Source organism: Mauremys reevesii, linkage group 8 (assembly GCF_016161935.1).
Source record: "Mauremys reevesii isolate NIE-2019 linkage group 8, ASM1616193v1, whole genome shotgun sequence".
Taxonomy (NCBI): domain Eukaryota; kingdom Metazoa; phylum Chordata; order Testudines; family Geoemydidae; genus Mauremys; species Mauremys reevesii.
The window spans coordinates 18,940,745-18,964,679 of NC_052630.1; the positions used below are offsets into that span (position 1 = coordinate 18,940,745).

General features: G+C 42.7%; 1 protein-coding gene across 1 annotated transcript in view; it reads right to left on the reverse strand.

Annotated features, from left to right (window-relative positions):
• Window positions 1–14,124, reverse strand: part of MSX2 (msh homeobox 2) — a 138,144-nt gene extending 124,020 nt beyond the window's left edge. The window contains exon 1 of the transcript XR_005584015.1: window positions 14,054–14,124. The gene's annotated coding sequence lies outside the window, so the exon portion shown is untranslated. The remainder of the gene's footprint in view (window positions 1–14,053) is intronic.
• Window positions 14,125–23,935: the final 9,811 nt, after the last annotated feature.

Here is a 23,935-nt window from a genome sequence, read left to right on the forward strand (position 1 = left end):
AGATTTGAATCATATGCAGCTGATATGCCTATGTGCAGATGCCAACCAGCAGCTATGTGTACATTCGAGTTTGCAAGTGCACGACTTAGCAGGATATACTTCTTCAGATGGGGCTCTTTACTGTGATTCTAACTGAACTTTTCTTTAGCCTGGAGACATCATCGACTGGCTCAAACATTAATAAGGGTTTTGAAAATCTACAAGTGCAAAAGAAATATTCATCCTTCATTCATACAGTATTGTAACATTTTGCATGTACCAGAGAAACAGCTTCAATCACAAATACTCCATAGCTATTTAGATCTGAGGATTATCCACTAACAATACAGTTGGAGTTCCTAAGTATTAAAAATAGGTCTTCACTTCAGGATGATTCTGATTTTAAATGCCTTTGTGCTGAAGCACATTTTTCCACACTCCCCTGTATGCACAGACTGCTTTCCTATCCCAGTATGCTCAGTTCTTTCAAGTCCTCCTTAAGGAGACACTTCTTAAATCAAGTTTTTTAAAAACAACAACGGCAAGAACAATAAGCTATGCCCGTTACTAGATTTCAAAGTTCAACCCATCTTCTGGTTGTCTATCGCTTGACTTAAAAAATGTTCAGGGCAGGGACAGTCTTTACCTGGTATACTGTCCACTACTGAGCACACTGTGTGCACTAAATAAGTAATAAATAGTAACCAGTACTAACCTGAAATGCATTACACCTGCAATGGTATTATCCCAAGTATGGAAATCAGAGTCAGAAGCTGCTGGAGAAGGAAAGTCTAGGGGATTTTGTTGAATTGACCTTGGGCAGAATGTACCTTGGAAAAGACCTGAAATATTTGTTTTATATATAAATACACACACACATATATATAACCCTATTTAACCTAGATGTTCACAATTGCTTTCAACCTGGAGAATTATATAACACTTTACATGATTTTTCAAGGAGTACACCAGGAGTATTTTAGAGAATATGAGCCAAGAAGCTGTACAGACAGCAAGGCGTCTGTGTTGCCACTACAAAGTGGATGTTAATTACCTAAAACAATACATATAATAGGCAAAGCAAAAAATGCTCTCCATTGCCGTGCCATACCCACTCATCTAGTGCATCTCTAACTGCAGTTATTTAGCCTGGAGGGATCATAATTAGTTGTTTTTCAAATTATTAAGGATGGGGGAAAAAAGAAAGCTACCAGAATTAGAATGGTGGGAAACTTTATATGTGGTGTTTCTCGAGGAATCTAGTTAGCATACATAATTACTTCATTTCATTTCATTTCATTTCATTACATTACACACACACACACACACACACACACACACACACACACACACAAGGCCTGTACTTCACTCAAGAAAAGGGTTGTTTAATATCGATTCAGTGATCTCTAGTTTATGAAATTAATCATGCAATGGAAGCGTTGGGCAAACAACGAGCTATGCCCAGTGTGTCTAACTGCTTCATAAAAGATGGTATGAAGCCAAGCATGACTCATTTATAATTATAAATGGAGCCCTGGGTGGATACAAAAATGTGGATCCACATCCACCAGGATCAACCCATGATCCAACCCACAATGGGCTAGCCATCTTTTACCTGTATCCGCATCCACATCCACCCCCGCAGCAGCAAACCATCTCACAAGAGCTAGCAACGGGGGGAAGGGAGCGAGTGGGGGAGGGCAGGGTCTTGCAGGGGAGAGGCACTGCAAGGGTGAGAACTGGGGGTAAGGGACAGCATGGGGACATAGTTTTGAGAGGAAGGGGCGTCGCATCACATGCTGCTCCTGGGGGCTCACCAGCGACTGGGCCCAAGCTGCTGGACAGGAAGCAGTGCAGCGAGCAGGTGCTGGACAGCCCTGACTCCGACCTGCCACCCAGCCCCAGCCACTGGCTGCTGGCCCAGAGCGTGCTGCACCTCCCCCACCCCCCGGGCTGCCCAAGCCAGATGCTGTGGGCCAGTGGACCAGTATCTGCAAAAATGGTCCGCAGATATCTGCGGAGATGAAGTGAATATCTGCGGATTTGCAGGGCTTTAATTATAAATGTTTTGCCTGTCTCAAGCACATTTCATCTAAGAAGCTCAATCTTTTTATAAATGCTAATTAGTTAAGCCTCACACAGCTCAGCTGGTAAGGTAAGGAAAAGATCATTTTCCAGATGGGAGAAACTGAGGCACAGAGAGGTGATGCAATGTGCTGAAGGTCACCCAGCTTGTTGGTGGAAGTGCTGGGAAGAGAACCCAGTAATCACTGCCAACCTCATAATGTTGTAATTAGTGTGTTTAAATCCTATTTACATTATTTAGTAATGAGCTGGGCATAACGGACGGCTTGTCCTTTTCCCCCCTCCTTTGGTAATGGAAAGTGTTTCCCCCTCACTCCTTACCATCCAAGGAATTTACAAGGTGGGAGAAGCGTCTACCCAGCTGGTGGCCAAACATAGCTTATTAGCAGATTCAAGCTGACAACAGGCCCTCTGCGTGCATTTATCTTTCACATTATCACAGCCCAGGTTTGAATCAGGACCTCTCATGGTGCATGGGAGAGGAGCATTCCTGCCAGAGGAGCTGAAGAGGGCTCTGTCTCTAGCTTATCCAACAGAAGTTGCACTGAGTTCCTCTCAGCTGGAGGCCACTCTTTGCAGCTCTTACAGCATAAACCTCCACTTGCTTTAATTTGTTAACCCACAAAAACTCAGCTCGGATCCAGAGTCTGCTTTTCAGTGTGGTTCCTGCATTTTTTCCCCTCAAAACTCAGGTTTCCCAAGGCACAAGGTGGTGGGGGACGTGACTTGTCTGAAGTCCAACAGCGAGTCTCAGCAGTTCCAAGTCAGCAGTGGAATTCAGAATCCTCTCAGCTCCCTGGCTAAATGGAAAACTGGGCCAAAGGGAAATTCCATCCATTTTGCCCAGACCAGCAGTCTGAATGTTAGGAAGGTAGGAAGTACAGTAGAACCTCAGAGTTACGAATACTGGCGTTACGAACTAACCCATCAACCACACACCTCATTTGGAACCGGAAGTACACAATCAGGCAGCAGCAGAGACACCTCCCCTCCCGCCCCCCACCAAAAGGCAAATACAGTACAGTACTGTGTTAAATGTAAACTACTAAAAAATAAAGTGAAAGCAGCATTTTTCTTCTACGTAGTAAAGTTTCAAAGCTGTATTATGTCAATGTTCAGTTGTAAACTTTTGAAAGAACAACCATAATGTTTTGTTCAGAATTATGAACATTTCAGAGTTATGAACTCCCTTCCCTCCCATGCCTCCCCGCCCCAAACAAACTAGGTAATGTGCTTTTTAAATTGTTCCTGGCATTTATTGGTGGCAACCAGCTTTCTAGGAAAACATATGGGAGCCCAGCATAAAAGAGTGTGAATCATTTTCCATCTGACTTTAGAGGGTCCCTGCCTTGTCCTCCTCTCCTGCAGCTTTGCCCTCTTCCCAATGCCTCTACTTTGCCTCCCTGGTTTTCTTGTGTACCTTCAGAACCTGATTCTGATCTCACTTTTTCAACTCCATTGACTTTCATTGGGTTTAAAGTAATTTAGAGTCAGATAAGCAGGAGCGAAGTCAGGCCCCTCCTTTACAGAAGGTCTGGGCAGCCTGGTTCTAATAAACCCAAATGTTTTTCTATTTGTATTTGTGACTGTGAGCCATTTGGGGGAACAAACTAAAGCAACATCTAGTCTTCTCGTGGAATTTCCACCACACAGGAAGAGAGCTAACGTAAGACCAAATCTCATGTTATTTCACTCCTCTAAAGGGTTCATGGAGGTGAATGAAAAAAACCCCACACACAAATACAAGTAAATACACTAAAATTCACACTGGTTGTCTCAGAAGAAATTATCCCTGCGGTGTCCATCCTACAATCAAACATTCATCTAAGCTCCATCCTCCCTTCACTCTGGTGGCTGCCCAGATAGAAGTTAAAGACCCCAAGGTACTTTCCAAAAGGAATAGGGGGTAAATGTTGTTGTCCTTACTGACATTCCCTTTCTCAGTAAAACCCTGCGGTAAGCTCTGAACTACTGCACAGAGATGGGTGTGAGATGCAACATTTCTGTCCAGATTTTGATAAGGAAACCCATCATCCTCCCTCAAAATGTGTGTATCAACTAGGGGAATTTAAACTTCAACTTGAGAGTATCCAGACGTGGGGGGGGGGGGGGGCTCGCATCACTCTACTCAGATATAGTCTGTAAGACTGTTGCTCTAACCTGCCTAATCATTTTGCTTCCAGTATCTAGCTCTCTGATCTTGCAATGCGCTGCACACAGCAGCCAGCCTCGATAGCTAACCAACTCTACCTATTCAAAAGCTGGCTGGAGTGGGAAGACTCAGTCAAATTTAACTTGTAAGTAAACTTCAGAAAATGCTAACTTCAAACAAATGGGTAGGTTGTTCAAAACCCAGGTGTCCCACTCAGAAAGGTGCAACTTTCATTAACACTAAAAAGTTAAAGGGTCATGAGGACTTGTGAGCAGAGTTGCCTGGGCCCAGCCACTCTTCCTATGGGTGCTGAAAATAAACAATGAACGTCCCCATTTGAGATTGGCAGTGATTTTGGTTGATTGGGCTTTTATTAGTTTTTGAACAGCAGCAAGGGGGCTATATTTGTTTTTTTCCCCACTGATCTGCTGGGGCTTTCATCTATCAGTGTGAAAAACAACAACCCTCCCCTGTTCTCTGGGAAGAGCCCTGGTAAAGTGCTAGACAGAACAAACTATTGCAGATTCATAGAGGCACAGTGCTAGATAATTCATCCCCAACTATCTGCTTGGGGGCATACAAGAGCTTACATTTCTATTGCCTCTTTCACCTGGTCCCTGTGCAGGTAGATAAAGTGGGAAAGGCACAGAAAAGGCTGTGAACCCAGGCCTTCTTGCACTCAAGGGAATTTTATTCATTGGCCCTTTTTGCGGCACCTAGGTTGTAGGGTAAGCACAAAGACCAGCCCTGCCCCCAGAATATCCCTTGGATAGGGAATCCCTACACAAGGCCTTTCAGCCATGCAGGGAGCAGGGGCTGTTCCAGGGAAGGGGCACTCTCTGAGTCAAACAGTGTCATGGTGAGTCTGCACACTTGCAAAGCCACATAAAGACTCTTGAAGAGGGTCACAATTTAAGGGAGCCTAACAGGGTCCAAGGCCTACACTAGCTCCCAAATAAGAGAGATGCAAGCTGCCTCCCCTCTGTCCTTGGCTGGCCTTTGCACCAGAGCAGGGATGATTCTTCTTCATGGAGGGGAAGATGCTGCAGGACTAGCAGTAGCCTCTGCAGAAGGGGGCTGCGGAGGGGAGGTTGGGGCCATAGTCTCAGTGTTCTCCCCTCGGCATACTGAATGGGCACAGAGGGGAGTGGACACCAAGACAAACCCCATCTCTTATGAAAAGTGTCATGGGACCTGGCTGCTTTAATATCCCAGAACAATAATTATGCACTTCCCCCTCCGCCATGAAAACATAAGCATTTTGTTTTGTGTTTCCTCAGTCCCATCTCTCTTGGGACTTCAAAACACTTCACAACATTGCTAAACTCAGTCTCTCAGCACCCGTGAGGTGCCTATTGCTATTGTCCAGCTTGATAAACTGAGGCACTAAGAAGGAAAGTAACTTACCTTAGGTCACACAGTGAGTCAGTGATGGGGCTGTGATAACAATCCAAGACACCTGGAGCGGGAATCTCCTCTCCCTTATGGCTTAGATGGGCTATAACAGCCTCTTAGCCAGCCAGGAAACAGATTCTATCCACTCAGGCACTGCACTGGACAACCATAGTCAACCTTACACAGGGCCCCTGGCATCTAGGAGGGCTGGTCTGGATTGTGAGGGGGATTCCCAAAGCACAAAGTGCCTGGTGATCTTGGGGCAGCTCTGGGGCTCATTGCAGGGCTGCCATAACTTAGAGTGACAAGGCAGGTTCATACTCTGATACCAGCCTTTGACATTTAGCAGCAACACCCTTGGCTCGGAGGTAAAAATGCGTTTTCTTTCAGCAGCAGCTCAGTTAGGCCATCACATGAAACAGTCCATTTCTTCTGTTTCCGAGAGACTGCTGAGTCAGATCATGAAGAGATGGGATTGCAACAATGTTAGTCACCAGCTATTTCCTGTTTGCCAGAGAATCTCACAGGCTGAGGCTTCTTGGCCAACAGCACAACCAGGTGGATCGCATGGTAATGAGATACCTGAACGCTGCCAACAGCTGGGCAAGAATAAAGCCTGCACTTGGCTGACTGTTGATCCTCACAGGCTTTAGACAGATGAAGTGCATTATTTAACAGTTATACGCACCCCTTTATATGAAATTTCCTGTTGGTTCTCCTACCCTAGTGTACCACACGTCTTTACTCATTGTGTTACATATATAAATTAGATTGTAAGCTTCTAAAGGCAAGGACCTTGTTTTATTTTATACCTGAAAAGTGCCAAGCACAACTGTGGGCCTATACCAGGGATCGGCAACCTCTAGCACGTGGCCCATCAGGAAAAGCCCCTGGCGGGCCAGGCCCGTTTGTTTACCTGCAATGTCCACAGGTTCAGCCGATCGCAGCTCCCACTGGCCATGGTTAGCCTTCCCAGGCCAATGGGAGCTGTGGGAACCAGTGGCCAGCACATCCCTTGGCCTGCGCCACTTCCCGCAGCCCCCATTGGCCTGGAGCAGTGAACTGCAGCCAGTGGGAGTTGCGATCAGTCGAACCTGCGGACGCTGCGTAAACAAACCAGCCCGGCCCGCCAGGGGCTTACCCTGATGGGCCGCGTGCCAAAGGTTGCCGATCCCTGGCCTATACAATTAAATAATAACTAATAAATAATCAGTTGCAGTAAGAGCACCAGATTCTCCTATATTTTACCATTTCTTAGGGTCATGATATCATAAGGAGCAGATTCATCCCTGCCCTAGTGCAGAGGCCAGCAAAGGGACAGCGGGTAGTGAACACATGCCCCCTTTATAAAGAACTTGTGAGGTCCAGTAAGGCTCCTGGCATGGGTGTAGCCAGCTGTCAGCATTGCCCAAAGTTGTATGCCCAACTTTCATAGCCTCTATGGAGCTTTGCAAGAAAGTACAATTACTGGATAGCTCACATCTGCCCTGGGATTACCCCTCTCTCCCCAATATGCTCCCTACCTCTCCTGGTCTGCCTACATCCTGCCTTATCTCTACCCCCAGTACACCAGGAAGCTACAGAGGTAGCCCTGAGCTGGCATTGTCTCCAAACAGTTAGGCTTCCGGGAGATATAACGCTCCAGATTAACTGCTATTAATGGCAAGATCATGTGTTTATACTATATAGCACCTTCTTTTCCAAATGTATTCTACAGAGTCTATAAAATACAGAGAAATTATTTCACCCACTGCTGATAGGCAGCCAGCCCTGAGTAGAACATGGCAGCTGACTACAGTAGCCCCTAGGATAAGAAATGAAGAATCCAAGTGAAACTGCAGAATATCGACACAGACAGTAATTATCCAAATTAGAATGGGAATAGGATTACGAAGGCTGAAACCATTTACTGTTGCAAACAGTGCCACTGGATTTTTAACTCTCACTAGTGTTCAGGGGCACTCAGTTTTATATTTTACCTGACAGACACTACCATCAACAGCACAGTGCCCCTAGTGCCACCTGGGGGCATGATTCAGTACTGACTCATATACCACTTAATAATACAGCATCATGTTCTGGCTGTAGCATTCTGGAATGTCTTTGGTCTTCTATACAATTAATAACCTGGCCCCTGACTTGATTTAGCTTGTAAGAGCTGAGAAGATCCCACTGTGACAATAAAGGAAACTCTGGATTAGTGCATATGAAGTGAATTTCTTCACTGAAACAAGCAGGAAGGGAAAACTGAGTGCATTGCTGATGAAACAAAGGCGCACGTAGCTAGAGTGACGTGGACTCATTTCAGATTCACTGAGATTTCTCACACCCTTACCTGTGCACTTCACAGGGAACTGCAATGCCTCAACTGATTCCACTGGAAATAATGCTGCATGCTCCTGGATTCTTGAGATGGTGTACGCTACCCATGTATGGAGCCATACACCTGCTGGAGGAAAGTGAACCTGTGTGTCATGCTGTGTATGTCTCATTCATGCTATAAACAGAAAGCTGATGACTTCGGGACTGAACTACGCTGGTGATCTGGCCTTCCCAAATAATTATTGAGATTTAAAGAAAAAGAGAAATGCACTAAAGAGTTGCTATTTATATTTTCTTGGTAAACCAGAAATATACCCAACAACTCTGCTGCTTTGCAAACAGAAAGAATATATAGGGATTCCTTGAGTTCAGAATGATGGTCTGTTACATGCTGTAGGTAATAATTATCCTCATACATGGTTAAAATTAGTCAGATCTCACTGGCAAGTTAAAACCACGTTATTCATAAATGTTCATTGGCTGAACTGTTTTTGCTACTGTGTGTATAGCACTTCAGAAGGAAGTGGCAGGAAGCAGAACAGAACTCCCAGGGTGTTTATAGTTGGATCCAGATTAGTGACTGATGAACTTCAAAAGATTCAGCAATTTGGACTTTCATGAGGATTTAAGCCTCTTTGGTGCAGCAATCAGGCTGGAAATCACAGAATAAGTGATACTTAGACTCTTCTCCTTTCATTGGAGTTGGAAATGGCACAAGAATTGCTTTTCTCCTGGACTGCTAGCATTTCTGCTTCTGGGTGCATACATTGGGATGCACCAAAATGGATGAGGGTGTGTGTGTGTGTAAAATTAACTGCACTTCTCCAAACTTCAAAGAGTGTTCCTATTGAGAGTCATGGGCAAAGATTAAAGAGGGCTGTATAGCTGTCCAAACTGTCCACCTAGCACTATTACTGACTTTATGATCTGTGGCTTATGCTTTTATATTACCTTAACATGGATTATGGAGCTCATTCCCATGCTGCAAAATGCAAAAGACAGGGTCTAGTGGGTAAATCATGGCATTGGGAGCCAGTCCTGGGTTTTATCCAAGCTCTCTCACTAATTCTCTCTAGGACTTCAGTTAAATTACTTAGACTTATATTTTTAAAGGTTCCAGCATACTTTTGCACTCACGTGAGTTCCGAATTCAAGTCAGCATTCCACATGTGCTAAGGTATGTTTACTCTCAAGTCAGTCCCTTGATGTGTTTGTGTACATCCGATGTTGCATGTTCACACTTGGCAAAACAATCCTTAACCATGCTCTGCGTCACATTCCCCATCTGTAACATGTGGACAATAATACTTCCCTCCCACACATGGGGAGTTGCAAGGCAATGTTTCTAAAGACATCCTTGGAACCTTGGATGTTTCTGAACTTTGGATGGAAGACATTATGGAAGCCCATACTATTATTATAACAAAGTGAATTGTAGTCAAGGGAGACTTAGCACAAGCTCTAACAGGCTTGATTAGATGTAGGCTCCCATCTGGCTCACCTATAAGCTTCATCCCATGAAGATTCCTGAGTGTCAGATACGGTAATGTACAGGCCACAACCACAAAGAATGAGTCCAGGTACCAGAGGGAAGTTGGTGGAGGCTTTGCTAATTATGTCCATTCTAACATTTGGACACATTGACTGATGTAAAACTTTCCATTACAAATATGATGCCCCAAATCTCCATCTGCCATGAAGTTTTAGCTTAAATGTAGACGTTTGAATAATCTCTTTTAAAGACTACTGTCCTTTCTCTTTATGCAATTTATCCAGATGTGTTTTGTAGTGAAGAGTGAATCATAGAAGCTAAAGATGGAAAAGTCTATTAGATCATCAAGTCTATCTTGCTACTGGTGCAAAATTATTCCCTAATGAAAAGTATTTTGTGAAGTCTCCATCAATTTCAATTGAGTTACACCAGAGTGAAATGGGAGTAACGCAGTGTAAACATGGAGCTAAGACCAGTGTAATTGTGGATTATTGGAGTGGTGAACCAGACTCTCATATTCAAATATCCCAATTAACAGGTCTTCCCTCACTTCCGTTGGGAGACCAATTCACATCTGAGAATGCTCCTGCTGCTCCCCACAGATCTCAACAGATGCAAGCCAGTAAACTATCATTGTTGCAAAGGGATTTTACTTCAACAGAAAACACTGTGAACCTGCTACAAGTACAGAAAGAATTTAAAAGCCAGTGAAAAAATGCTCAACATGATGAGTAATTTCAGAGTAGTTGTGCAGCTACCGGTTTTGAAGCTAGTAATTTGGAGTTGTAAATTGTAATTATACAAGTGAGAAAAAATGTTATTCTCTATTGCCAAAAATATTCATTTGATATGTGAGGCTAGGCTGGTTGCTGTAATCTACATCCTTCTGAATGTAGTTGTAATTCCTGTTTAATAAAATCCCAGATGTGATTTCTTTTTATCAGGCTATTATCTGTAATTAAGGCATTAATATTCAGTCCCTTTGATGTCACGTCATCTTTGAAACATGAAGTTTGAAGTTTGTCTCCTTCTTGGAAATGAAGATGAATGAGTTGGAAGGGCAGGTCCCCAAAGATACTTTTAAAAGCAATTTGGTGTTTAAAAAAAAACCCACCTCCTTGGCAGAAAGCTTGCAACAGACTCTTGCAGGAAGTGAGTAACATGACTCACACCTTCCACAGAGAAACCTGGATAGGATTTGAAGCTTACCTACTTTTTTATTCCATGCTACTTGCTTGTCATGAACACCCAAAGCACTGGAATTCAGAATCCCCCTTATTGGTAACTATCTTCTTATTATTCCTATTTTACAGATGGGAAACTGTGGCACAGAGGGTGAAATTCATTGTCACGTGGAGGGTTCATGCATGGCCCCCGGCAACATTTCAGCCCCATGGTGGAACTGTACAAAGAAACTGCAGGCACAACAGCCATCCAGTAGGGCTTTTGCCCTGCGTACTGCTAGCTCCGCATTGGGAGTCGGCACAGGAAGGAACCCACATGATGCATGACTGGGCAGATCCAAGGGCCCTGTCACCCATGCAAGCAATCACTATTCAATCCTCATGGAGCTCTGCTGCAGCCTCATGTCCTAACACTGGACTTAGGGGTGAATTTTGCCCCTCTCAACCACTACACTTTACCCATCTATTGTGGAGGAGTGGATTTCACCAAGGGCAAACAATAAGTCAGTGGCAGATCTGGGACTAGAACCCAAGTCTTCTGACTCCTAATCCTATGCCTTGGCCACACAGTCAACATTCAACCCCAGTCAATTACTGTCCTCTCCAAAGTATTGTCGGATGTGCAGTCTTTCTTGCCATCTCTTTTCCCCCTTAATTTGTCAAAAATATCTTTCTTCTGGCATGGGGCCACTTCTACTCTCGTTATCCCTTTCTTGATACTGGATGCAAGCCAACCTAGATATAAGCTGTTCTCCTGTCTGCTTATAATTAGAATTCACACACTGTGAAGTTTGTTTTATTTCAAAAGTTTTATTAGTGGGGTGGGGGGGAGCAGCATGTGGGAGGGGAATCACACAAATCCTGTTATTTGTACATGTTCAAAGTGGTGCATGGAAGGAAGATACAAAAATCCCATTAGTCATTAATAAGATTTGGGAGCAGATTTCTTAGGCAAGACTTAGAAAATTTACTCATGACATCCTATTATACTGATTTCTGTGCTCTTCCTTGACACCTCCCCTCCCCCTGCCATCATTCCATCCAGTCTGGGCTGCATTTTCATACATGCACCTCAGTAAGTGCAAAACCTCAACATTGCAGATCCTGCCTTACTCACCTCTCCCCTCCCACCCACCATCTGCTTCTCAAGGACTCCCCATTCTTGCAGTTTGACTAATGCAAGATTTCTTGGGTCTGTGTTAAGTGGCAACATGTATATTTGATAAAGTTTATCAAAGATGAGCTGATGACAGACAGAGTCAGACGTGGATTTTGAGCACCCCAAAGCAGGGTTGGAGATGCACAGATTTAGCAGTTGGTTCAGTTGCATCTATAGTTTCTTACCAAAACTCCAAATCTTTAAGGATGAGTAAACTGATTCAAAGTTGAAAAGTAGCAGCAGCTCATGTCCAGAACACCTACATGGCTCTGCACTTCTCTGTTCTAGACATGAGCAGAAGTGATTGATCAGTACTAATAATTAACTTTATTAATCACTCAAGAGCTGATCCTGATCTCACTGAAGTCGATGGAAGTTTTGAATAGTAAATGAATGTGGAAGAGATCTGTAGAAGGACAAAGCAAGTCAAGAGAGAACAAATACAATGTTGTAAGTGGGTATTTGGGCTTGAATGTTTCTTGAAATAGGTGGGGCTTCCATAGTTGCTAAAGAAGAGGATGGGAGCTTAGTTTATGTTACCAAGTGATTATGGCAGGCATATGGAATGGGGCTGTAGAAATCTTAGAGATGGGTGGATGAAGGAGACAATGAGGTTGGCGAACTAAGGCTTGGGAAAGATCATTTATAAAATGGCAAAACTAGCATATGTTCCATTTCTCTCGAATCTTGTCTTGACACCTGTTTCCTCTTGGATTTTGTTAAGCACAGCCTGTTAGTAGACAGAATTAAAGATGCTCAGTTATCTACCATCTATTTTCATATTGTTGTTTCACCTGCTGCTCCTCCCCACTCTCCATACCTGAGTAGTCCCCAAAAGTTCCGTGAGGTTGTATTTGATTGGACTATTTTGTATCTTGATTTATATTTTGTTCCTGGCTCAGTTGGTAGCATCCTTGCCTTTCTTACTTGTAAGTCCTGGTTCCAAGCCCCTGACCATGCAAGAGTGGGGGAGATTGCTCCACTGTTGCAGGTGGCATCCATTAGATGAGGTGCTGGAGCAATTTCCCTTCTGTCTCTGGTGATTCTTGAAAGTGCATGTTCCAGAAGCCTATGGGTTAATCCCAATATCCTGGCCAACTCAATAACACATGCTATAATGTACAAAGCAATATGTGGGTTACTGTTGAGCTTATAGGGCTTGTTTATATGTACATTTAGTTTGCAGCAAGCAGGGTCCCCATGGACCCTGCTGCTGTGCACTATCAGTTCCTTAGCACACTTTGATCTACCCCGGTTTGAAAAAAGACTAGATCAAAGCACACTAAGCAACTGTTGGTGTGTGGCAGCAGGGTCCACATGGATGGTTAGGGCACTGCAGGCTAGTGTGGGGTAGATTCACACCCCAGCTTTCTGCGAACCAAATGTTCGCGTAGACAAGCCCATAACATCTGCTCCATTTGCTTAAACAGTTGCTGCACTGCCAGTACCTAACTCATTACATTGTAATATGCTTTGAGATATCCTGAGTATAAACAATTGTCTATAAAACCAAGTTCTATTCCATTCTCTATTGTCTCCTGCCCTAAGCCACCCATATCCACAGATCATCTAATGAAAAGTTCACATGCAAGAAATTATTTCAAACATTGGTCTCCTCGTTATTGCTATGTCTCTCAGTGAGGTGAAGAGCCAGTCAAAAATGGAGTCTTTCAGACTATGTTTCAAATGCTTGAACCTTTGCTTCTCAGCCTTAAAGCGCATAAGAAAAAAAACAGATGTCTTGTGGGGGGGGGGGGGGAGCAACAAAAAAACCCTTAGCTTTATATGCACTTGGATCTTTCATTTTATAAAAACAGTCAAGCCACAACCACAAGATTTCACAGATAAGAGAAAAAATGTGGATTGTACTTAATTCAATATTTTAAAGAAATGCTCTTACAGGGAGACGGCAAACTGAGCCAAAGCCAGACCAAGACTGCTGACTGATCTGAAAAATGTGAATATTATTCACACTGGGACACCACATCTCATAATGCTCCATGTGTGCTATAGTATATAATTATGAAATGTTTGCATTAAGTAACTTGGGTGCCTAAATACAGATGTTCCTTATTGACATTAATTGGACTTGACATATCTTTGGCCTGCTTTATACCAGTCACCAAAGCATGCATTTCCACTTTACCATACATATTCTAAAGGAGCTCTGTTCCATATCGAGCTTATTAACAGAGAAAAACATTAGTGCCTTAGCTATCTGTCATATATTTCAGTTAAAAATGCAATTGGTTTACTTTGAAGAGTGTATTTGTTAGGGTACTTACCACAAACATTAATTATTGTTCTTTTTCTTTACAGTGATATCTGTCCCCAAGACTCAGCCAGGTATTTTTTCTTTCAAAAAATGTCATTGTGTTTTGGTGCCATTCATTCTTCTGACCACAGCTGAAATGTCAAATTTCCCTGAGAAAGAAAGAAAGAAAGAAAGAAAGAAAGAAAGAAAGAATTGTCCCTTTGCCTCAACACACGCAAATAAAAGTCCTGTTGAAGTTATTGTTAAACTTAACTGTGCTGTGCTATTCTCCACTGAGGCTGTTTCTACTGTTCCAGGGAGAAAACCCACTTAACTCTTGAACAGACACAGTGTTATTCAAGCTATTATAGGTGGGTTTTCCAACCATGAAGTTGAGATCTGGATCTGAACTTCCCCAAAGTTTGGAGGTCCTTGGAGAGTTTGGATCATGCCTATCTCAATAAGCTTCCAAAAAAAAAATTAAAACCAAACCTAGACTTGCATATGTTTTTTAAATACTCAGAATCGTTGGGGAAGGGAAGCATGTAAGCTACAATATTAAGCTGGCCTGTGGGTGAGTGGATATCTTTTCACTTTATCAACATATTCCTGTGGTCCACACAAAGACAGAAATTCATCTGAAGCTTGTTTGGACTATCATTCAAATTTGAAATAATTTTAAAAAGTTTTCCAGTGAGATGTCTTGCACATACTGCTTTTGGGTGGCTCAGAGATACCTCAAGAATAGCCTTTCTTGAGACGGGCCTGTGTGTAATATTAGGAAGAGTGGAGGCACCCACAAATTATTTTAAAATTTTTAAACAATGTATAAATTCCATTTTTGAACCACTTTGATGTGATATGGATTCTATCTTTTCCAAAGCTGGTGCATCTGACCACCTTCACACTGAATAAAATGAGCTTCATGAAAACATGTAAGCTTTTAGGGTCAAATTCAACCCTGGCATAAGTGAGTACATCTCCACTGAAGAAAAAATGATTCTCTGTCCCTTAATACTGTAGGAGCATTTGCTTTCCTTCTAGAATCCAAAGCCACTTGGCATGGTTAACATATGACATCCTGCTACCTCATAGACTTTAAGGTCAGAAGGGACCATTATGATCATCTAGTCTGACCTCCTGCACATACCTCTATATAAAGGATTATGTATTGGCTTCGATCCCTTGTCTCATGGAAGGAGAGTGTTGGGTTTTGTACAAAAAGGCTATGTCTCATGTTAAGACTAGTTGGGAATGAACTTAAAGAGCAAGCAAAGTATTGGATCCAACAGTACCTATAGCCAAATACTTCAGTTCAGTGAAGCTACTACTTGGTATAGTTCTTTCAGTTTCCCCTAAAGGTATTGGCAGGGCTAGCAGGATATCAAGAGAGAGAGCGTCCCAAGAACTACTATGAATCACGAAGGGAGGTATCCTGCGGTGAAGTGTTTATTTTTGTAAGCCACTGTTACAAAAAGTTTTTCAAGGCTGAACATATTAGAACAAATCACAGAATGGGAAGCTTGTTCTGTCCAATGTCACTGTGTATATACTGACTTTGGAAGAATACAGTCTTCCAATAGTACCTTAAAGGGATGATGTAACCGCCAGCAATACAGTCCCAGCAAGGATCGGTAAACTCCTTTCTGAAGTAAGGAAGGTGAAGATGACAGATTACTAAAGGCAAATATCAAAAGGACCACACCCACTGTAAAATGGCAGAAAAACATTTGGATAAAGAGTTGAGCTTGTTTGGGGCTTTAAGTGAAATCTAACACAGAAGAGTGTTGTTTTGGCTTTTTCAGTTGTATTCAGCTTCAGAGGATGGTCCTGGCTGAATTTGACATGAGCAATCGTGTTTGTGTGTGTGTGTGTGTGTGTGTGTGCGCGCACATACCATGCTACAAGGACAATAAATGCCTGACAAAGGAATCTGAAGTTCATCAGAGGTCATTGAAGGGAGTTTCATCCAGACGTGAGGTATAATGGATTCAGGACCCAATAGAGTCTGTCTTGTGTGAAATGAAAAGCTGCAGAGTATTTTTAGTAGCCAGTATGCTTTTAGACACCATTATCAGAGTTCAAAAGTAGAAATAGGCCAAACCTCAAAAACATTCATCTGTGTGACACCCGGCAAATCTGTTGCCAGCTCTTGCCAAAGCTTTAGGCCTCAGCCAAACACTGATAAATTCATTACTGGTCTGTTTCACCTGTGTGTTCATATGGTTAAGATGGGTATTGAACTTATAACAATGTGTTTAGTGTTTAGACTTTATTAAATGCTTGTAAATTACTGCATGCATTCATCTCACTTATCTTTATCACATGCTACAAGATAATATTTAAGTTTTGTTTTAAATTTAATTTTGTAAAAAATTAATTTTGTAAAAAACATTTGCTCTGAAATTGTCAGCCTGTCAGGAGGGATCATCTCCTGCTCATTAAGACGGCTATCAAAACTAAATGGGCCATTGTGAGACCTCACAATGCAAACTCTTTGTTACTTCACACCAATGAAGAAGCTATGTGCAAAAGGACTCATCCCATCAGCTTGGATTCTGGAAGAAGGAAATAAAACTAGCTGACAAGAAAAATTTTCATCTTTCCTTTGCTGTTTGGACTCTGACAGGACCAGAGCTACAACTCAAAAACAGAGATCCCCAGGGTCAACCTGGGTTAGCCCTTAAAAACATTCAGAGATGACAGATTACTACAACTCCGTCACCTTTTAAAACCATCAACTGTAACTCATTTGTGTATATAAATCTGCTTGCTTTAACCTTGTAATAACACTCTCATTTCTTTTCTTAGTTAATAAATCTTTAGTTAGTTTATTACAGAATTGGCTAAAAGCGTTGTCTTTGGTGAGAGATCTAAGGTACAAATTGACCTGTAGTAAGTGACAGGTCTCTTGGGACTGGGAGCAACCTGAACGTTTTGTAATCTGTGGAGTACAGCAATCAACTATCACTAAATTCAGCTTGCCTGCAACTTTCAGGATGCTAAAGTGATGTAGCAAGAGCAAGGATAGATAGCCATTATGAATGATAACAGAATCATAGAAATTGGAGACGGTATAAATTTGTTGTCAACCCTCTAATTAATGGAGAATTATTCCCGGAAGATTACACACTCATAGGCCCAGTTACGTTCACAATGGGAGCTTCGCAACTGACTTCAATGGGACCAGGATTTGGCCCAGAGATTTTAAGGCCAGTAGGAACCATTATACCCATCTAGTCCAACCTCATGCCTAACACAGGGCACTCAATTCCACCCAACAATTCTTGCTTTGAGCCCTCCAAGTGAGGGTGATACAGTATGGCCAAGACAAGAGGTAGAGCATGTTCACTCTTATACACTTGGCCTGGGTAAATCTGACTCCACCTCAAAAATTCCCATGCCTGCTGTGGCAAAAGCAGACAGTGGATTTAGGAAGCAAAGTGTGATGATCACATAATTTACATCTGATTTCCCAGCACATAATCCCAGCCTAGGCAGCAAAGAATCCCTCTAAGCTGTGCGGTCGCGCAGCTGCCCAGCAGTCTATCGAGTGCCACACACTTCAGGTGCCCCTCCCCACACTGTCGTGCTGCTCCTGCCCTCTCCCTTGAAGCCCCTGGTCAGCAGCTCCTGGGAGCCTCCTGCTTGCTATGCAGGGCTGGGGGAGATGCTGATGTCCCCCACCCCTCTGCCCCTGTACCCCATCTCCACAGAGCAGTGGGGGAGACACGACAGGGCTCATGAGTGGGACATGGGACAGAGCTTGCTGCTGCTGTGTCTGAACAAGCAGGCTTCAGACGGGTGAGTGCTGATCTATTTAAAGGGGCAGCGTCTCTCTCGCTCACGCGTGCACACCCACACACATTGTGTGTCTGTCTCACACACACACTCTGTCTTTCACACTCACCTCCCAACACATACTTGCATTATTGTTGTTGTTACTTCTTACTTCCTGCAATGCACATATATTCACTGTCATTTTGTTCTTTCAAAGTGCTGTTATTTTAGTTTTTTGACTGGTCTATGCATTTCATAATTTTTATTTCTCTCTTACGCTTAAATTTAATTCTTTGAGTAGTGAGTTCTAAAATGCCTAACCTGCCCTGACTGGAGTAATTATCCCTATGCTAACTTTTAAAAATATATATATTGCATCTACTGGTGGCACACATCCGCCCATGACCTCGATATTACTGTACATAACAAAATTCATTCCGCACAGGGATGGAAAAAATTAGAGGGAACATTGCTCCCAGCCCTCATGTGTAGTAAAACATGCATTCTGGGAAAACACCAAAGGACTTGGGTAAGAGATGGGGACTGCACAGAATTCCTTACAAGTTTGCAAAATGGAAACCTTATCTGTGACCACAAAGTCCTAAACCAGTGAATAGACTAAAATTCTCCAAAATGGCACACACCCCTTATTTTTATAAGTCAAAAGGCACGGTTCATCTTGTTTAACATGATCCTAAAGGAAGAGGTGTATATTGCAGGCTCCAAGGATTAGAGAAACAATATGTGAGAATTGCAAGCGAGATAAACTGAACCTACTGCTTTGAGAATGAATAAATATTGTAATTAAAACATCAAAGGCAATCCAAATAAATCAAATGTCTGCTTAGAGAGCTTATGTCAGGAACGCATTTCCCATTTCTATGGCGTGTGCGGTTTGCTTTGTACACGACCAGCCCACGGTGTCAGTGCCTTGCGACACACCATGATTATACTTCCATACCATCCATATATCAGATGTATAGCAGGGAACAAAAGAAAATATATTTCCTTCTTGCAACCTAGATCTGTATCTCGATGGTACTTTGGGTATCACCAACTTATCTTTTTCCATTCAAAGCCCTCATTGAGCTCCTGAGGGGACACAGTGTAGAGATAAATAACGGGAGGGGAAAGATGGGCAGATGGGGATTTGTCAGAATGTAACAACACACACATATTGCAAATTTTGAATGTTTAAGTTATTGAAATCAAGTTACAGCTGCTTTGCCATGAATACTTCCAGCAGTAGGTATCCTGCTCCCCTACCCCACTGTATTCACTCATGCTTATGTTTAGATACATAAAAACATGCAGTGATGCATTAATACTCCGAGTGTATTTACAGCATTCATCTCACATTTATCATGTATCCACCATCTCCTGCATGACACTTCCCAGTTTATAAATGCTACTGCACATGAACTTATCTAAGTAGTCACAAGTCCTGAAATGAATGGCCGGTGGGGGCTACAAGCAAGAAACAACGATGCTGCACCTTTACGAGGACATACAAGATTCCTCAATGGCTGGGGTGCTTGGAGAGGAGGGTGTTCCAGAGATCTAGGTGCAAATCCTTGCCGTTCGCAAGGGGAACTGAGTTTATTGGTGAGTCCTATTCCTTAGGAGGCATTTGCCCACATCACATATATACCATAATTTTTATTATAGTCTAGTTCAATTAGCAATTCCTGTTCAAGAAAGATTCAGAACTGTGGGGAGAGAGAAATGGGGGTTGCAGACTAGGATGGGGGTGTGCTGGCAGGGCTTTGGAAAGCTTATCCAGCATCGGCCTGTTCTATGCTCAGCTCAGGCCGGGCGATATTAGTCCTTCGCATTCAAGACTGCCCGAATGACACAGTCTTTATTTTTATTAAATCATGATGATTAATAAGCACATTGTGCATCTTGCCTTTTTACAAACAGTCTAAGGTATGTGAGAAACTGCACTGAGAGCGAACACCTACCCGGAGTTTTTCCATACTGCAGAGCCTGGGCCACATCCAGCTTATCCATAGATTGCTGGATGAACCTAGCGGGACTATATTTCCTGAAGAGATGAATCAATGTAACCCTGTGACATTATAAATGAGGTCATGGCAGTCACCCAGAAGCTGCAATAAGCTTGGAATCTGAAATAAGGGCTTCTCATGCTCAGGAAACAGAAGAGGCAGCCCACAAAGGTGTCTGTAGACAAACTCTCTACAGGACACCAGCTGGTGCATGACTTGACCAAATTATTCTTTTTTTTTTTTTTTTGGCTGCTGTGAATGATTTACTGTAAGCTAACAGGTTCCTGGGGTTCACAATCACAACAAAAGATGGGAGCACAGTGCACACAGCCACAGGCGGCAGCTGCTGCAAACTCCCCAGCAAAATAGGGGCTGCCATGAAGAGACGTAATACGGGTGTGATATTGACTCCAGTGCTTACTGTTACAGGAGATGTCTGCAGTGTCTCAAATTGCCAGTCAATCACTCACAGCCCTAAATCTCAGCTGAAAAGACTATTAAAATCACACAGACATCTGACTTCACTGCTTTGTTCCTAGAAGAGATAATTCAGTTGATTCCCAGAGTCATTCCCTAGCACCCTAGATACTGCAGTTTTTTCTGGCCAAGAAGCCATGACAAGCTGCTGTGGCTAGAGCCCCTTCTATTTGCATGATGATGTCATTCATCAATGGTTTTGGTGAAGGAAATAATAATTTCCCTGAATGTTATTTGTAATGGTTCAGACTCAATGCATGTAGAACATTAGTTTAATCTATTCCTGGTTGTATATGCACCAGCACAGTCACATGCAATGCCCAAACGTTAGTATTCTCCCCCACCTTTTCCTCTCACCTTTGATCTGAAACTGGACTTGAACCTGGGCCTCAGAGAGGAATGGTGAATGCTTTATCCACCTTACTTTCCAATGGCAATATCTAGCACAAAACAACTCCTTTATAGCATCAGTTTAGTTTCCACCAGCTATTTCCAATGGGATAATACACCTCTATCCCGATATAACGCTGTCCTTGGGAGCCAAAAAATCTTACTGCATTACAGGTGAAACCGCGTTATATCGAACTTGCTTTGATCCGCCGGAGTTCACAGCCCTGCCCCCCGAAGAGCACTGCTTTACCGCGTTATATCCAAATTCATGTTATATCGGGCCACGTTATATCAGGGTAGAGGTGATAACAAGATAAAACCATTTGAAATGCAAAACACAACTCAGCCTTATCTATGGAGCCATGACTAGCACCTCCATAATACTAGACAGCTGGAGAGAGCTCATTTTATGACAGACAAGCTATTGGATTGGTTTCTACATTTTACTGAGATAGCACGGAGTCAAAGAATGTCAAATGGAGTTTGAAAGAGGTAAGAAGTTGCTTCACTAAACAAAGAACATTTTTTCCTTTTCAAAATTAAGTAAAATTGTGAGAGCAGGAGGAGGTCTAAGATGCGCAGACTGCGAAGAGTTACAAAGGTCTCTCACAAAAGTGGGCAACAAAATGGCAGATGAAATTCAATGTTGATAAATGCAAAGTAATCCACATTGGAAAACATAACCCCAACTATATGTATAAAATGATAGGGTCTAAATTAGCTGTTACCACTCAAGAAAGATCTTAGCGTCATTGTGGATAGTTCTCTGAAAACATCCACTCAATGTGCAGCGGCAGTCAAAAAAGCTAACAGAATGTTGGAAATCATTAGGAAATGGATAGATAATAAGACATAAAATATCATATTGCCTCTATATAAATCCCTGGTCTACCCACATCTTGAATACTGAGTACAGATCTGGTCGCTCCATATCAAAAAAGATATATTAGAATTGGAAAAGTTTCAGAAAAGGACAAAAAAATGATTAGGAGTATGGAACAGCTTCCATATGAGGAGAGATTAATATGACTGGAACTTTTCAGCTTGGAAAAGAGACGACTAAGGGGGGGGATATGACAGAGGTCTATAAAATAATGACTGATGTGGAGAAAGTAAATAAGTGTTGTTTACTCCTTATCATAACACAAGAATTAGGGGTCACCAAATGAAATTAATAAGCAGTAGATTTAAAACAAAAGGAATTATTTCTTCACACAATGCACAATCCACCCATGGAACTCATTGCTAGGGGATGTTGTGAAGCCAAGCATATAACAGGGTTAAGAAAAAACCTAGGTAAGTTCATGAAGGATAGGTCCATCAATAGCTATTAGCCAAGATGAGCAGGGATGCAAAACCATGCTCTGAAGTGTCCCTAGCCTCTGTTTGCCAGAAGCTGGGAATGGGCGACAGGGGATGGATCACTTGACGATTACCTCTTCTGTGCATTCCCTCTGGGGCACTTGGCATTGGCCACTGTCGGAAGACAGGATACTGGGGTTAGATGGACCTTTGGTCTGACCCAGTATGGCCGTTCTTATGTCCTTATGGTCTTTTGGAAAATGGGGACCAGACTGTTATCTGGAAGGAAAAGTCTCTTTGGACTGCAATTTTCAAAGGACCTTAAAGGAGGTAATGGCCCAACTCCCTCTGAATTCCAAGGAGGAATCCCAGGCATAGTTAACTATAGAAAAAGAAAGGGGGCCAAATTCTGTTCTCAGTTACACCAGTGTAAAAGAGCACAACATTTGGCTCGATGTTTGAAAGGAACTCAAGCTCTTTCCCTGCTTTATCCAGTAGCCTTGGTGAGGAATCAGGGAGGGGGCGATGGTATTTTATTTTGTCCCAGTTAGAGATTCCAGCGCTGGTCAAGAGCAGCCCTTTATCTGCACCATGGGGAGGAATCCAATCTGTTTTCTTTGATCTATACTGTAGTGATGAGTCTGATAATGTGTCCATCTGAAAGCACTAGAGAGATTCAATAAATGACAAAGCAAAACATTTTCTTCTCCATGATAAATAAGAGAGGGATAAAGGGAGGGAATCTTTAGGTCCCTCCTCCTCCTTTCTTTTCTTGGGAATCACCAATTGGGGCATTTTAAATATGATTTCCACTTAAAACCTCCATACACGAACATTCAGAGCTTTGTCTTCTAAGCATAGTTGTATTTGATCAGACAGCCATCAAAGAAGGATCATTCATCAAAGGAACTTTTCAAATCTATTTACCCAAAAGCTCTCCCTAGGGTTTTCTGCTGCGGCTGAAGTTTTAAAATTCTCAAGCTGGGGTTTGAGTTTTAAACTATACAGTGACAAATGATATCAAAGACAGAAGATCTTATAAAGACTGTGATCCTGATTCTGATCTCCCTTAAACCATCATAAACCAGAAGCAACTCCACTTAAAACAATGGAATTACACTGGTATAAAGAGACCTTAGCCACAAGCCCCAAGAAAATGGATGTACATAGTTTCACCACCTCAGGAGCAGGATAGGGATCAAATTGTGACTCTCAGAGAGACACAAGCTGGTCTCTGGTTGTCTCCTATTTCAGGAGGGAACTAATGTTGACCAGCTCTTCACCTAGCACAGATTATGTCTCCTGCTGCTCTGGCTCAGTTTGGCTGGCCAGTGTGTTGGCAGGGATGAGTCAAGGCACCACTTTCTTCCGCCTCCCCTCCCCACCACTACCAATATTAGGGAAGGTCCAGGCACAAAAGTAAGGGGGCTTCCTAAACCGTCCTACTACCCAGAGCGGACATGTAGCCAGGACCATGGTTGTGCCCTAAATGAGATGAGATTCACACCCTCTAAAATGCCAAGATAGTAAAAAACATACTTAAAAATATCTTATTGGTGTTACCAGGGCTGGCCCTGGACCAAATGGCACCCCAGGCAAGGAGCATCTTAAACGTCCCCCTTCCATTTGTTGAACTTTTGAATACCTTATTTTTTTAATTGCATTTGTAGCCCATTTCACAACTCTGAAGCACGATTTGCATGCATGATTTATCCTCTCATATATGATGAAGAAAGCTCTCAGATTCAGCGCATGGATCTTTGCCTGGATGTAACTGTTTCTTCCCTTCATGTTCGCACCATTGTCGTAACCTTGGCCACAGCAGTCTTGAAGCTATTTTTTTTATTTTCATTCAAAAGGTTCATAAACAATTCTACTGGCCTTTTCCAGTAGAGTCATCCTTAGACCAGAAACAGATAAAGTGTTCCTTTATTTGGACACAGCCATCTTTGTCG